Source organism: Ascaphus truei, chromosome 2, assembly GCF_040206685.1.
Source record: "Ascaphus truei isolate aAscTru1 chromosome 2, aAscTru1.hap1, whole genome shotgun sequence".
Classification (NCBI taxonomy): Eukaryota; Metazoa; Chordata; class Amphibia; order Anura; family Ascaphidae; genus Ascaphus; species Ascaphus truei.
Window position 1 is genome coordinate 77,222,700 of NC_134484.1, and position 8,699 is coordinate 77,231,398.

An 8,699-nucleotide genomic window follows, 5' to 3' on the forward strand; every position below is an offset into this window, starting at 1 on the left:
GTCACACCTGACTTCTCCAAAGAGTTCGTAGTCCAAACCGACGCATCTGAGGTAGGGCTGGGGGCGGTACTCTCCCAGGAGTCTCAAGGGGAGGAGCACCCCATCCTTTATTTAAGTAGGAAACTAAATCCCCAGGAGAAAAATTACTCCATAGTCGAGAAAGAGTGTCTCGCAATAAAGTGGGCTGTAGAGACACTCAAGTATTATCTGTTGGGGAGAAAGTTCCGATTGGTCACAGATCATGCACCCCTTACCTGGATGTGTCAAAATAGGGAGAAGAACGCTAGGGTGACCAGGTGGTTCCTAAGCCTACAGCCCTTTAAATTTTCTGTGGAACACAGGTCGGGGCACAAACATGGCAATGCCGACGGGTTGTCAAGGATGCACTCCCTAATATCCATGGTCGCTCACCCCTCGAGGTCTGAGCTGGGGGGGAGGATATGTGACAGAAACCAGGGGTTGGTAATAAACTCCATATACAGGGCTCCCAGGATACTGAACAGTTTCTGTCCTGTCTAAGCTGAACAGGGCAGCCTCGTGGTACAGGCACTCCATTCCACAGTTTGTCTGCTGCCTGTTTTCTGTCACCTGTCATGCTGATTAGAGTTCAGGTATATAAGACCTGTTTCCTGTTTCCTCTGGGCCCCCGCCCAAGAGCCTGGAAGGCTGCTGAACTGCAGAGGGGTGAGAAAGCCTCTTTCCCAAATCGCTTCATTCATTCTGTTAGTTTGTCTAAAGACTGCAAAGGTACTTATTTTGTTGGTGGAAGTGGACAAGCCACTTCCAACTCTGAGTCAGGGACATCTAAGTTTAAGTTATCGCTCAGACGAGCAGCTTTTTGTTTGGCTTTGTTTTCTGTTTAAACTGTGGCAGTCTCAGTGCCTGGGACTGAATAAACCAGGCATAGCCTGTTTAAAGGAACAGTACGTGACGTCTCATCATTTAACCTACCCTAAAAGACCGTGTTCTAACAGTCCCGGACAGACGGCGGAGCCCCGGAGTAAGCCGTTTGTCACAATATATATATATAGATATCTATATAGATATATATATACACACACATATATATATACAGCTCAACCCCGTTATAGAGTGGTCCTCGGGGGCCACCAGATCCGACCGCGCTATTACCGGGGTCGCTCTAATTAAAAAAAATGGCAGCCGCGCGCCCGATCGGGAGGGGGGAGGGAGGAAGAGGTGGCAGCCGTACATGTCCCCCAGCTGCCCTACACGTCAGCCACCGTAACTCCCCTCGCACTCCCCCCAGCAGCCTCACTTCCCCCGCCAGCCCCGCTCCGATCCCCCCACCAGCCCTGCTCCGATGTCAGCCCGCTCCGATACCTCCCGCCAGCCCCGCTCCAATGCCAGCCCCGCTCCGACCCCCCCTCCCGCCAGCCCTGCTCCAATGCCAGACCCGCTACAATGCCCCCTGCCAGCCCCGCTACGATGCCCCCCGCCAGCCCCGCTCCAATGACCCCCCTCCCGTCAGCCCTGCTCAGATGCCAGCCCTGCTCCGATCTGCCTCGCCAGCCCTGCTTTGATGCCAGCCCCGCTCCGATCCCCGCCACCAGCCCCGCTCAGATGCCAGCCCCACTACGATGCCCCCCCGCCAGCCCCGCTCCAATGCCCCCCCGCCAGCCCCGCACCGATCCCCGCCAGCAGCCAACACCAAAGGTTGGGTTGATAGGGGAGGGGGGCTGTGTGTGTGTGTGCTGTGTGTGCAGTGTGCTGTGAGTGTGTGCAGTGTGCTGTGAGTGTGTGCAGTGTGTGCAGTGTGCTGTGAGTGTGTGCAGAGTGCTGTGAAAGTGCGCGCTGTGAGTGTGTGCAATGTGTGCAGTGTTCTTTGAGTGTGTGCAGTGTGTGCAGTGTGTGTGTGCAAAAAAAAGAAATGGTTACGATACAGAGAAGACTCCCCGCTCTCAACTCTAAGACCTTATACACTCTGCAAGGAAGTTACTCCAGCCTGAAGTATGTACCACCACTGCAGTCGTTGAAAGAGTCATCATAGACCGGTTCCTGTGGGGTCTTCCCTGCACCATCCAGAAGTGGGTGAGCCAGAATGACCCCAAAGAAGCCGAGCAGTTGGTCGCCGTAGTCGAACGTCACTTGACTGCGAGGAGATGTCCAGGAGTTCAAGTCCAGATGAGTTTTTCGTTCCCCACTTTCTGCATGTCAGAAGGTCAGGTAAGACTGTTCCTCGGCATAACAGTCCCCAAGGACTCATAGGGGGCTATGCACTAAGCTCCGTAATGTGGCTTTAAGAGCAGAAAGTGCTTTGCGAACGTGATATTCCACTCAGCGCGATTCACAGAGCAGCGCTAACAGGCACTTTCCGTTCTTAAACTGCCTTTTTCCCAGAAATGTCCCAACAAACCCGTACGATCAGCTAAATAAGCAGATTTCTGCCCTTCTGCGGGATTCTCTAAGCTACGCTAAGAGACCATTCTTTAAAAACCCGCCGAACAAAACACACCAGCCCAAGGCAGGCGGAAAAGAATCATGACTTAGAAAAATGTATTTGTTTACATTTTTGCAGGCACACCATCCATACAACAGGCCGGCGGGTTTCTCCGGCTGACCCTGCGGGGGTCCCCAAGGGAGGCCGGGGGATCCCGCGGGTGTCCTCGGCTGACCCCGCGGGGGTCCGGGGGTCCCTGGCTCAACAAGCGGGGGTCCCCGCGGGAGTGCGGGGGTCCCCGCGGCCATCCCAGGGTCCCCGCTGGAGTCCCGTGGTACCGGCGGGCCTGCGGTACCAATGTTGTGCCTCCAAAAAAATAAACAATATTTCTAACTAAATACACCCCCCTCCCCCAGCCCCCTAACACATACAATACTGTAATAGGCAAAATTACTATTATCCACATATGGATAATAATGCATTTGCCCATTTCAAATACATATAAATTACAATAAATACAGTAAATACATATTACACTTACCTTTTCCAGGCACCCACGATGAAGGCCGTCTTCATCCTCATCTTCATCCTGCCCATATCCCTCCGGTGCTGGAAAACATTCAAAACAATCAAAAGAGCCAATGTAATGTCCCCTAACCCCTTAATCACCGTAGTGGTCATTAACCGCTATAGTCATTAAAGGGTTAACCCACTCTGCCCCCATTCATTTGTACAGTGGGATATATATATGGTGAAAGGCGGGGTTGCAGACCTGCCTAAGACATGCAGATGAGCATACAGTTGTATTTACATTTGCATATGTGCTTTGCTGTGGAGGGTTTTTGACACACACACACACACGCACGCACGCACGCACGCACGCACGCACGCACGCACGCACACAAGCACACACGCACACACGCACACACGCACACACGCACACACGCACACACGCACACACACACACACTGAGTTAAGTTATGGGGAGTAAAAAAAGTGACAAAAAGCCTCCACAGCAAAGCAAATATGCAAATGTAAATCATCTGCATGTCTTAGGCAGGTCTGCAACCCTGCCTTTCACCATGTGTGCTGGGTGATAATATATATATATATATATATATATATATATATATATATATATATATATATATATATATATATATATATATATAGATATGTTATATCAATGTATGTTTAGATCGGTTGAACTGTATTGTATTGTTTTATTAGGCCTGTAATAAGTACAAACCACATAGGGAAGTATAATTAGTACAACTGTGTAATTGTTATATTTTGTTGCTGTTCTAAGAAATTACTTTTTATTTGAAGAAATAATCTCTATTGTGTCAGTAAACTCATAAAACAGGGTGTGCATGTGTGGATGTGTTTCCTATTTGGAACACATACTGTATCTACACATCTATTTCCTTAAATAATAGTTTTGCCAATATTATTATATTAATTCTTCTAAGCCAGCAATACTTTTATAAATAAATACATCTATATTTCTATTTTCTGGATGAGGTTAGACATATAATCTCCCTAGTTAATTCTTTTAAGCCAGCAAATACTCATATAGGTGAATATGTTATATACAGTATACAGCTATATTTCTATTTCTGGATAAGGCTAAACATTATCGGTAACAGAAACCGTTTCAGGGACAGTTTGAGGTGTATTTATACTGTTGAACAGAAATCTACACAATATCTGTGGTAGAATCTGGTTCCATGAAGCAACGTCTGTTTTTTCCAGGCTTTCTTGAATGTTGGAATTGCACATTCAGCTGTGCCATATGTTCTATTCCATTTTACCATGCCTGATGAAAAACCTATAAAGGTATGAAAACGTGTAACATACTGTACAGTATCAACTATTTGTTGGACCAATAGAAGGTATCACACTACTTACTCAGTCTCCCTCCTTTGTTATTTAACCACATGGAAGAAAGGATTAACATGGCTACCCATCTTTCTTAACCACATATTTTCTGTTATTCTTCATTATCATTTTTATTAGTTTTATCCAGTGATTTACAAAAGGTTTTATACAAACCAAAATACACCATAACAAAGTTGATTGTACCAGGTATCTTGATGCTAGAAGCAATGATCACCCCAGGTGGATTAGAAATATACCATACAGACAATTGCAGCAGTATTTACTTACACAAACTATTGTCCTTAAATAAATGTTTTCTGAAAAAGTAATGAGGTGTAGGTCATCGGGAAGCGCAAACCATGTAAAACAGAAAAATAATCTGATAGTGCAATATACGTGATAAATAATGAATAAATATAAATGTAGAGTCTGTGTGCAAAATACTCACAAACATATAGTGAGTGATATTCACATAAAGGTATCTTTGAATCACAGCCCACCAAGGATGGTAATCACAAGGAGCTTCTGGAGACCTTAATCATAAAAGAAACGGACATAGTGCAGACTGGATTGACAATTTATAAAAGTAAGTGGTAAGGGATACACTCACATGGTAATGAAAATATAAAAGCATATTGATCCTGCGAACTGGATCTCGGCAAGTGAAGCGTGTGTTCTCTGCCTCCCCTGTGTCTCGGCGTGCGTGTCACTGGTGCGTCTCACCGAACCCGGAAACCGGAAGTGACGTCATCCGCTCGCTGGGGCTCCAAACGCTTAGGGATCTCACTGGTCAGCGTCACTCTCTAAGCGTTTGGAGCCCCAGCGAGCGGATGACGTCACTTCCGGTTTCCGGGTTCGGTGAGACGCACCAGTGACACGCACGCCGAGACACAGGGGAGGCAGAGAACAAACGCTTCACTTGCCGAGATCCAGTTCGCAGGATCTATATGCTTTTATATTTTCATTACCATGTGAGTGTATCCCTTACCACTTACTTTTATAAATTGTCAATCCAGTCTGCACTATGTCCGTTTCTTTTATGATTAAGGTCTCCAGAAGCTCCTTGTGATTACCATCCTTGGTGGGCTGTGATTCAGATACCTTTATGTGAATATCACTCACTATATGTTTGTGAGTATTTTGCACACAGACTCCTACATTTATATTTATTCATTATTTATCACGTATATTGCACTATCAGATTATTTTTCTGTTTTACATGGTTTGCGCTTCCCGATGACCTACACCTCTTCACTCTGCATGGGATCGTGAGAAGGATCCCCCACTGGGTTATAGCAGCATCCATACCTGTTTGTATTGGTATCACACTTTTTTACTATACACAGTAAAGATTGGGCTTTAGGCAGGTTGTATTATATTTGGTTATCCTAGAGCGCCATTATTGATAAGTTCGTTTGTTTCTGAAAAAGTAATGACAATATTACATAGGCTATATAGTGAAGTAAAACATGGAGAGGGGGAGGCACAAATATGAACAATACGAATGTTTTTTTTAATTACCAGATATTATCATTGCCCGCCAGATTAAAAATATTCTGAAAAAACTTTGAAAAACGTTAAAAGTTGACCCAATTTTATCAACACACCTTCCCCAAAAAAATCCTGGGTAATATTTAAAAAGGCTAGGAATCTAAAAATAATTTAGCACCTACAGTAGTTCAATCAAAATAGAATAAACAGATTTGTACTATACAATTATTGAATGTACTAGACATTTAGGTACGCACAAAAGGTTATACAAGTGTTGGTACAACATTTATAAAACTTGTAAACATGTTTATACAGTAATAAGAAAAAAGATATTACAACAACAGCCTCAGGGGACGTACACAAAATCAAATCCTATATGAACTGTTGTACTTCATATGTTATTTACTTGAATGAACCTGTGGCTATCAGTACAGTATGTAGAGAGAACAATAAGATCTCTCAAAGAAAGATTTATTGAACACAGAAGAAACATAATAAAGAGAAGTTCCAAACACAGTATTCCCAGACATTTCTCGGAAATACATTATAGTAACACACAAGAATTAAAAATCACAGGAATTGACTATATTTCTGCAAACATTAGAGGTGAATACTGTTTAAAAAATTATGTAAACAGGTCTATTGGATATATAAATTTGAGACACTGACCCCTAAAAGATGCAATTAAGATTTAGATTGGCTTATATTAACTAAAATATTCATCAGTTTACTTTATAATTTTAGAAAATGACAAATGTATTTACTCATAGATCTAAAGAGAAACTTTTTAAAATGGTGACACTTCCTTGGCAGTAGTATCTATATGTTCTGTACATGGACTTTATTCTTGGTTACATGATCTTTATCTCAGATTAAACATTGCTATTGTGCTTTTTGCCCCCTTCCTCCTCACCTCCGTTTTATCCAATTATATATTTAATACATATAATATATATTTTAAAGTGGAATATTTATTTTGAAAACAATATTTCTTTTATTTCAGGGGTACAGAAAAAAGAACCGAGAGATGGGGTCCATGTGCAAATAAACATCATAAGAATACAGAAGGAAGAGGGGAGAGGAGGGACCGAGAAAATATCAAAATCAATAGGGGATAAGGATTTGAGAAGCAGCACAGGGGTATTCAGATATTGAAAAGGAGGTATCCTATCCATTATAATTATAATTGGGGAAGGCCTAGGAATATTGTGACATTGTACAGCTCTAACCTGATGTATGTATGTATGTATGTATGTATGTATGTATGTATGTATGTATGTATGTATGTATGTATATGTTGTAATGTGAGCAAGGACATATCTGGGCCCAAATGTCATCTTTTCATATACCAAGTGTGACAAAGTCACTGTGGCCTATTCTAGTTGCTTCAATGTTATCACTGCCAAATCGAACATTTTGGCATGACCCTACCTCACGGTCTGACATTTGTGTTATCACAGTATTCACAAAAATGTATCGCAAGTCAGAAACAGTGAGGTAGGAAAATGCCAAACTGTTGGGGATAGCAGTGTCTTTTTCTAAGTTCTCCCTTTGCAATCTGCCTGCAGTCTGTAAGAGCTGCACAGAGAGAGCTGCATCTACCTGCACAGCTGTTACAGGCGATCACACTGTTTTTATTTTATTTTAATAACTCTGTATCGAAGCAAAAGTTCTCTGGAGCTGAACCACATTAATTTCAACCTTGGGGACCCCCTGCTTCCCGAGTTACACGCCCCGGTATGGGATGCCGGTATCTCCCTGCATTGTTTAAATCTCCCACGTCATGTGACTGGGAGATTTAAACTTTGCGGGCATACCCCTTTATCAATGACCTGGGATGGTTACTATCTGCCTTTAAAAATGTGTTGCATGAATTAATGTAATACAATATATCAATTTGAATCTCACATTGCATGTCTATATAAAGAAGTAAATCCAAGTAATGGATATGATGACTCTGGTGCTCATATTCTATGTGAAAACTAAATTGCAATTATTTTTGTTAAGTGCACAATAAAAGTAAAAAGTGAATTTTGATCCCCATCCCAAATAATAAACAAATTGTCAATATATCGCTTGCAATTAACGATATGATTCCGATAACAACATCTATCATAAATGTGAATGGATTTCCAATACCCCATTAACAAATATTCATATGATGGAGCAAATTAAGTTCAAAAAAATTGTGAATCAAATAAGGAATAATTGTGCTTGAGTAAGAAAGTGATGGAAAGTAAAAGAAACGTGCAGTAAGTTATGGAAAGGTTGGTGTGTTGAATAAAATGGTGTACTGCTGCCAGGACCTGGTCATGATCAATAATGGTATAAAGTGACGTAACATTCAACGTGACCCACCGATACTGATTGGACCACTTGACATTTTGAAAAGATGTAAGTAAATCTGTGGTATCCCTTAAAAAGGAAGGCAAAGATTTAACCAATGGTTGAAGAAAAGTATCCACGTAATGTGGAAAACCATCTGCCAAAGATCCAATGGTTCAAACAATGGGCCAGCCAGGAGGGCATCTGAGCGAAAGTGGATCTTTGGGAGATGGTGGAATATGGGTATAGAAATTTTCAGAAAAGGAAAACTTGGGGAACAAAGGTGCCGAAAGGGGGAAAGAAAGAAAAAACATAATAGTGCCATCTTGTTTTTTCTCAATGTAGTGGCTCAGTGAGTAAAGACACTGACTGGCACAGAGTTTTAATCAGGTGGAATCTGGTTCAATTCCCAGTGTCAGCTCCTTGTGACATTTGGCAAGTCACTTTATCTCCCTGTGCTGCAGGCACCAAAAACATAGATTGTAAGCTCCACAGGGCTGGGATTGTGTCTGCAAAAATGTCTCTGTAAAGTGCTATGTAAAACTAGCAGCGCTATAGAAGAAAAACAATTATTATTAGTAATTAATGTAGATAGAGTTTAGCA